This window comes from Mesocricetus auratus, unplaced genomic scaffold (assembly GCF_017639785.1).
Source record: "Mesocricetus auratus isolate SY011 unplaced genomic scaffold, BCM_Maur_2.0 Super-Scaffold_100019, whole genome shotgun sequence".
Classification (NCBI taxonomy): Eukaryota; Metazoa; Chordata; class Mammalia; order Rodentia; family Cricetidae; genus Mesocricetus; species Mesocricetus auratus.
The window spans coordinates 36399814-36408927 of NW_024429200.1; positions in this window are offsets into that span (position 1 = coordinate 36399814).

Genomic DNA, 9114 nt, shown 5'->3' on the forward strand with positions numbered 1-9114 from the left:
GAGGGGAGGGAGGAGGAGGTCATTACACTGATTTCACATTTGGTATGTCAAGCTAAGCACCACCACCACCACCACTCCCATTCTCTTCAGGAAAACGAACGAGTCTCTGGACACAGAGTTAAAGCAAGCCATCTCATTGGGTTGGGACTAAGACAAATGTGGCGGCTACCTGTAAATTCCACTGGCAGTTGACCTTATTTCTTCTCTTGTACACAGAAAACCTGTCAATAGACAGACAAAGAAAGGTATAAAAACCTTACTTCCTTCCAAGAGTTGCTTGAACGCCGAAGCTATATATAATCTTACGGTGAGCTCTGCCATTAGCTTTTGAATTTGCACCCAATGTGTATGCACTGAGTGAATATTACTGAACGAATCAATGAGTATTCCCACAACTATCCCTCTTTTAGCTTTGTGGTACTCATAATTCACAGGCTTAAACACTAGAGCCAAAGGCATAAGATTTGGGAAAAGAAACAATAATATAAATGTGACTTACGGTTTGGCAAAGATTTGCTACATGAGGCAGAAATTATGATTTGACTTTTATTACTTTATCTAATTGTAAATTTAATATTAATTTTAATTAATTACTAGATAAATGTAATATTAAGTTTTTGGGGAGGGTGGTTGAGACAAGGTTTCTCTGTGTAGCTTTGTAGACCAGGCTGGCATAGAACCCAGAGATCTGCCTGCCTCTACCTCACGAGTGTTGGGATTAAAGGTGTGCCACCACAGCTCAGCTTTATATTAAGTTATTAATAAGGTAAATAACTAGTATTTTATCAAATTCTAAAACTATAGCAATTTGGAAGAAACTAAGAAAAATAAAAAGGGAACCCAAAAATTGGCAGGAAAATGCAGAGCATATTCTGATAGACCATACATATTCAGAGCGGTAATTTAATTTTTTTTCTTTTTGGCTTTTTGAGACAGGGTTTGTCTGTGTAGCCTTAGCTGACCTGAAACTCACTCTGTAGACCAGGCTGGCCTCGTGCTCACAGGAGATCCATCTGCTTCTGCCTCCCTTAGTGCTGGTATTCCCCTGGTCTACAAAGCAATTTGCCAGGACTGTTACCCGAGAAACCCTGTCTTGGAAAAAAAAATGTGAGCTTCACTACACAGGTAGCTAGAATGTGCAATTTTGACAACTCCAAGTGGTAAGTATATGGGATAACAAACTCTCACCACTGATGGTGGAATGTCATATAACACAGCCATTTCAGAAAGAGACCAGGAGTCAGAGATACACTTAGAACTCAGCTCAATTACATGACAGGTATTTACTGGAAAATGGAAACAGTGCCCGTCAACATTGTTTGTAATGTTCAAGACAGCTGCGCCCATGATTAAATGCTGGAAACAACATGAATGTCCATCAAACAAAGGGGGTGGATGGCCATCTTGCCATTGATGGGCTACCGCTCTACACTGGCAGGGAGGCCCTACAAGATGAGTCAGCTGGTGAAGCACTCGGCATGTGAGTCTGATGGCCTAGACTCGGTACCCAGAGAGCTCATGCCTGTGCCTACACACACAGTTTTTTTTTTAAAGGAAGAACTATTGATATAACGTAGATGTTTTCTGTCTGTGTAATCCACTCAGGGGCCTGGGAGATGGCTCATTTGATTTGTCTACCCAGTGAGCATGAGAACTTGCTACCTACGCCCAACACCAAGTTATAAGTCAAGCATGTTTATGACTCCAGTGCTGGAGGGGCAAGGCAGCGACAAGAAGATCCCATTCGGCTTACTGGCCAGCCAGTCTGGCTGAGTCTGTGAGTTCTAGGTTCAACGACAGAGCCTGTCTCAATAATAATAGCTGAGCGTTGGTGGCGCACGCCTTTAATCACATCACTCAGGTGGCAGAGGCAGGACGCTATCTGTGAATTCAAGGCCAGCCTGGTCTACAGAGCAAGTTCCAGGAAAGTTAGGAATGTTACACAGAGGAACCTGTCTCAAAAAAACAAATAATAACAATAATATAAAAAGGTGGATAACATAGAGGAAACCATCCAATGTTAACTTCTGGCGTCTACACACGTGCACACATACGTGCACACATATGCATACAACACAAACACAGACCTGTTTATATGAAATTCTAGTAAAAGCAGAACTACAGCAACAGGAAACGGATCAGTGGTCTGTGAGACCAGGAGACAGGAAAGCAAGCCAGCTATACAAAGGCATGAAGGGGCATTTGGAGAGATGCAAGTCTGTAGTCGCCAGGTTTGGCTACAGAGCTGTCAAAATTCACACTTCAGTATAAGCTGAGAAATGTCATCTGTAAATTACAACAATAAAGCTGATTCTTCATACATTTAAAGATGTCATGCTCAATGCTAACCAAAACCAATCTGAAATATTTGGCCAATGACTTTCATAGCTCACGAGTCACGTCAACTGGGAGAGAACAAGAAAAGATTATAACAGAGCTGTGACCCGTTGATTCACCTGAAGCTCTCATGAAAAGATTATAGCAGAGCTGTGACCCGTTGATTCACCTGAAGCTCTCATGGGCATGGAAAATTTTCCTTTCTGACTCATTTCCCTGGTAACTTCCCCTGCCTTTTCTCACTAAAAGAATAAAACCTAGGGCTTACAAAAGACTAACTAACTAAGTGAATGACTACTTGGTTTTCAGTGGCAGACTTCTTTAAGCATGTAGATTTTATACAGTAAGAAGTATGGCTGCGGAAAGCACTTAGATGACCCTGTTGACAGGTCATTGTTTGAACTCTGCATAGGCAAAATTGCATCCCGAAGTTACGTGGCGAGTGTAGGTCTCCAAGGAGAATCAACAGAGGGGTCTAGAAAAGAATAGAATCCATGAAAGATAAAAATTTCACTGTCTGCCTTCTTGACTCACTAATAATATTAGGAAGTGCTCACCAGGAAGGGTTTATGGAGAGTTTTCAGAAAATTTCCAGAACATATTCAGACACACACACACACACACACACACACACACACACACACACAATGAACAATATGAATTGTCACCCTTACAGACCAGCAACTGCTGAGTGTTTCATAATTCCAAACTGTCTTAGTTAGGGTTTCTACTGCTATGATGAAGCTCCATAACCAAAAGCAAGATGGGGAGGAAAGGGTTTATCTGGCTTCCGCTTCCACATCACCATTCTTCCTCAAAAGAAGTCAGGACAGTGAAGCAAGCTTGTCGCTAATTTAAATTAGCTGGGTGATCTCCCATTCATGCTGCTTAAGAAAATGCCCTACAGGCTTGCCCACAGCCCAACCTTACTGAGGCATTTTCTCAACTCTGATACCTTGGGTCAAGTTGATGTAAAACTAGCAAGGACAACTGACCTCTTGTCATCTTGACACACAGAGACACACGTCACTGTTAAGCCAGAGCCTTTTCTTTTATGTTTATCCCCAAGAGCACACATTAATTAGCATGAGCATTACAATTCAAAATCTTCCAAGTCTTAAAATTCAAATTCTCATGGTCTTTACAAATTTAAACACTTTAAGATTCAGTCTACTTAAAAGTCCAAATTCTCTTTTCAAACCTAAAATCTCTTCCAAAGTCCAGTCTCTCAACTGTGGGGTCCTATAAAATCAAAAATATATCAAATACTTTCCTGCTTCAAGGGGGATGAACCAGGACACAATCACAATCAAAGCAAAACCAAACTCTATCAATAACTCAGTATCCGGTGTCTGGGATCTCGTCGTGGTCTTCTGCACATTCCCAAAGGGCTTGTGTCGCTTCTCTGGCTCTGCTCCGCAACACACACACAGTTTGTCTTCTAGCTTCCAGCTGACTCCACCCACTGCCGCTCTTCTTGGTAGTCATCCCCTGGTACAGGCATCTCCGGTCTGCTGGGGTCTTCTGCTACAACTGCGCTGAGCTTTCTCCAATAGCCTCTCCTGGACTCTCCGCAGTAAAACCTTGCCGCACAATGGCAAGCCTCAGCTGCTCTCTGTGAGCCATTCACATTCAAAACTAGCACCACCTGGGAGACTCTTATACTACCAAGTTCAGGTTCCAGCACAACATACAACCTTGGGTAGCCTCCCTAAAATGGGCTGGGTCCTCCTGCATCCATTATTAGTTAAGAAAACACCCAATAGGCTTGCCTACAGCCCAATCTTTTAGAGGCTTTCTTTACCTTTCTTTCTTTTTTTTTTTTTTTTCAAGACAGGATTTCTCTGTGTAGTTTTGGAGTCTCTCCTGGAACTCGCTTTGTAGACAAGACTACCCAGCATGGGGGCATTTTCTTAATTGAGGTTCCCTCCTCTCTGATGGCTCTACCTTGTGTCAAGTTGTGAAACAAGACAGCACATGAACCAATATATTTTCTTTGTGTGTGTGTGTGTGTGTCAGAGAGATGTTCCTGTATGTGCTCACATGTATGCGGGTCACACTTATGGGTAGCTACATGTGAGGCAGGGTCTCTCGATGGAACCTAAACCTCACCAATTCATCGAGTCTAGCCAGCCTTCCTGCTCTGGAGAACCCATCTCCGCATTTGGGGCTCTGGGCTTACTGATGGACCACTGTGCCCGTCCAGCTTTACCAAGGATCTGAACTCCAGTCCTCATACTTAAACACAAGCTCTTCTCCATCCTTTTATTTACTACATGATGTCACGGTCTATACCATTTCATAGTTCACTGTTCTCCAGTAATACATAGTGACCATTTCCCCAGGTGGACACACATAACTCTACTTCATTTTTTTTTACTTTCTTATTTAAATTAGAAACAACCTCCTTGCTTCACATGTCAATTCCAGCTCCCTCTCCCTCCCCTCCTCTCCCACCCCCCAATACCCTCACCCAACCCCCACTCCACTCCCCAGGGATGGTGAGGCCCTCCATGGGGGGATCTCCAGAGTCTGTCATGTAATCCAGGGCAGGGCCTAGGCCCTACCCCATGTGGACAGGATGAGAGAGCATCCCTCCATGTGGAATGGGCTCCCAAATCCATTTGTATGCCAAAAATAAATACTGATCTACTACCCAAGGCCCCACAGATTGCCAAGGCCTCCTCGATAACACCCAAATTTAGGCGGCCTGGATCAGTCCCATGCTGGCCTCTCAGCCATCAGTTTAGGGTCCAAGAGCTCCCCTTGTTCAGGTCAGCTTTCTTTGTGGGTTTCACCAGCCTGGGCTTGATCCCTTTGCTCATCACTTCTCCCTCTCTCCAACTGGATTTCAGAGTTCAGTTCAGTGTTTAGCTGTGGGTGTCTGCTTCTGCTTCCATCAGTTGCTGGATGAAGGCTCCAGGATGGCATATAAGGTAGTCATCGAGCTCATTATCAGGGAAGGGCATTTAAGGCAGCCTCTCCACTGTTGCTTAGATTGCCAGTTGGTGTCATCCTTGTAGATCTCTAGAAATCTCACTAGTGCCAGATTTCGCCTCAAACCTAGAATGACTCCCTCTATTATGGTATCTCTCATCCTGCTCTCCTCTATTCTTCCTCCAACACAATCTTCCTGCTTCCCTATGTCCTCCTCTCCCCTCCTTTTCTTCCCCTTCTCTTTTTCCCAGCTCCCTCTCCCCTCGCTCATGCTCCCAATCCACTCAGGACATCCTGTCCCCTTCCCCCTCTCTGGGTTACCATGCATATCTCTCTTAGGGTCCTCCCTGTTTCCCAGACTCTCTGGCAGTGGGACTGTAGCCTGGCACTCCCCTGCTCCATGTTTACAATCCAAATATGAGTGAGTACATACCATGTTTGTCTTTTTGTGACTGGGTTACTTCACTCAGGATGGTTTCTTCTAGTGTCATCCATTTGCCTGCAGATTTCCAGATTCCATTGTACCATATTTTCTTCATCCATTCTTCAGTTGAAGGACATCTAGATTGCTTCCAGGTTCTGGCTATTACAAATAATGCTGCTATGAACATAGTGGAACAGAGATCCTTGTTGTATGAATGTGCATCTTTTGTGTATATACCTAATAGTGGATCTTCTGGTAGACTGATTCCCATTTTCCTGAGGAATCTCCATACTGATTTCCAAAGTGGCTTTACAAGTTTGCACTCCCATCAGCAGTGGAGGAGTGTTCCCCTTTCTCCACATCCTCTCCAACATAAACTGCCATTAGTGTTTTTTATTTTAGCCATTCTGACAGGAGTAAGAGGGTATCTCAGAGTTGTTTTGATTTGCATTTCCCTAATGGCTAAGGATGTCAAGCACTTTTTTAAGTGTCTATCAGCCATTTTAGACTCCTCTATTGAGAATTCTCTATTTAGTTCTGTACTCCACTATTTAAACTGGATCCTTTAGTGTTTTGGAGTCTAGCTTCTTGAGTTTTTAGTAAATTTTGGAGATCAGCCCTCTGTCAGATGTGGAATTAATGAATATTTTTTCCCATTCTGTGGACTACTTTCTTGTCTTGTTGACTGTGTCCTTTGCCTTACAGAAGCTTCTCAGTTTCAAGAGGTCCCATGTATTAATTGTCAATCTCAGGGTCTGTGCTACTGGTGTTATGTTCAGGAAGCTGTGTCCTCTACCAATTCGTTCAAGGGTACTTCCCACTTTTTCTTCTAAGAGGATCAGTGTGGCTGGATTTATGTTGAGGTCTTTGATCCATTTGGACTTAAGTTTTGTGCATGGTGATAGACATGGATCTATCTGCTGTCTTCTACATGCCAGCATCCAGTTATGCCAACACCATTTGTTGAAGATGCTTTCTTTTTTCCATTGTATAATTTTAGCTTCTTTGTCAAAAATCAAGTGTTCATAGGTTCGTGGGTTAAAATCAGGTTTTTCAATTTGATTCCATTGGTCTACCTGTCTAATTTGTGCCAATACTAAGCTGTTTTCAGGACTATAGCTCTTTAATAGAGCTTGAAATCAGGATGGTGATGCCTCCAGACGTTCCTTTGTTGAACAGGGTTGTTTTGGCTATCCTGGGTCTTTTGTTTTTCCATATAAAATTGAGAATTGTTCTTTCAAGATCTGTGAAGAATTGTGCTGGGATTTTGATGGGGGGGATTGCATTGAATCTGTAGATTGCTTTTGGCAAGACTGCCATTTTTACTATGTTGATCATACTTATCCAAGAGCATGGGAGATCTTTCCATTTTCTGGTGTCTTCTTTAATTTCTTTCTTTAAAGACTCAAAGTTCTTGCAATACAGGTCTTTCACTTGTTTGGTTAGTGTTACCCCAAGGCATTTTATGTTGTTTGTGGCAATTGTAAAGGGTGATGTTTCTCTGATTTCTTTCTCAGCCCTTTTATCATCTGTATATAGTAGGGCTACTTATTTTTTTTGTTGTTGTTGATCTTTTATCCTGCCACTTTGCTGAAGGTATTTATCAGTTAGGAGTTCCTTGGTAAAGTATTTTGGGTCACGTATGTAAACTATCATATCATCTGAAAATATTGAAAGTTTGACATCTTCTTTTCCAATTTGTATCCCTTGATTTCCTTTTGTTGTCATATTGCTCTAGATAGAACTTAAAGTACAATATTGAAGAGGTATAGAGAGAGTGGACAGCCTTGTATTGTCCCTGATTTTAGAGGAATCACCTTGAGTTTCTCTCCATTTAGTTTGATGTTGGCTGTTGGTTTGCTGTATATGGCTTTTATTATGTTTAGGTGTGTTCCTGTTATCCCAGATCTCTCCAAGATCTTTATCATGAAGGGGTGTTGGATTTTTGTCAAAATCTTTTTTTGCATCCAGTGAGATGATCATGTGATTTTTTTCTCAGCTTGTTTATATGGTGGATTACATTGATGGATTTGAGTATGTTTAACCATCCTTACATCCATCCCTGGGATGATTATAGTAGATGATTTTTCTGATGTGCTCTTGAATTCGATTTGCCATCAATGTTCATGAGGGATATTGGTCTGAAGTTCTCTTTCTTAGTTGTGTCTTTGTGTGGCTTGGGGATCAAGGTTATTGAAGCCTCGTAGAAAGAGTTTGGCAAAGACCCTTCTGCTTCTATTTCGTGGAATATTTTGAGGAGAATTGGTATTAGCTGTTCTTTGAATTTCTGTTAGAATTCTGCACTGAGGCCATCTGGCCCTGGGCCTTTTTTGATTGGCAGACTGTTGATGATTGCTTGTATTTCTAGGGGTTATATGTCTATTTAAACTGCTTATCTGTTCTTGATTTAATTTTTGCAAGTGATATCTATCTGTAAAATTGGCATTTTCTTTAAATTTTCCTATTTTGTGGAGTACAGGTTTTCAAAGTATAACGTGATGATTCTCTGGATTTCCTCCGTGTCTGTTGTTATGTCCTCCTTGTCATTTTTTATTTTGTTAATTTGCATGTTCACAATCTGCCATTTGGTAAGTTTGAATAATGGTTTGTCTATCTTGCTGATTTTCTCAAAAACTAACTCTTTGTTACATTGATTCTTTGTATTGTTTTCCTCGTTTCTACTTTGTTGATTTCAGCCATCAATTTGATTATTTCCTGGCATCTACTCCTCCTTCCCAGGTGAGTTTGCTTCTTTTTGTTCTAGAGCTTTCAATGGTGCTGTTAATTCTCTAGTGTGACTATTCTCCAGTTTCTTCATGTGGGCACTTAGTACTATGAACTTTCCTCTAGCACTGCTTTCAAAGTGTCCCATAAATTTGGGGCATGCTTTGCAATCATTTCCACTGAATTCTAGAAAGTCTTTAATTTCTTTGTTGACTCAGGAATGGTGCAATTGTGCATTATTCAATTTCCATAAGTTTGTAGGGTTTCTGCAATTTGTGTTATTGTTGAATTCTAACATTAAAGCATGGTGGTCTGATAAGATACATGGTGTTGCCAGACGTTAGTGGCGCACACCTTTAATTCCAACATTTGGGAGGCAGAGGCAGGCGGATCTCTGTGAGTTCAAGGCCAGCTTGGTCTACAGAGTGAGTTCTAGGACAGCCTCCAAAACAATACAGAGAAGCCCTGTCTCAGAAAACCAAAAAAAAAAAAAAAAAAAAAAAAAAGAAAAGAAAAATACCTGGTGTTATTCCAATTTTTTTGTACCTGTTGATGTTTGCTATGTTGCCAAGCATGTGGTCGATTTTTGAGAAGGTTCCATGTGGCATTGAGAAGAAGGTATATTCTTTTGTGTTTGGATGGAATGTTCTATAGATGTCTGTTAAACACATTTGGGTCATAACTTCTATAAG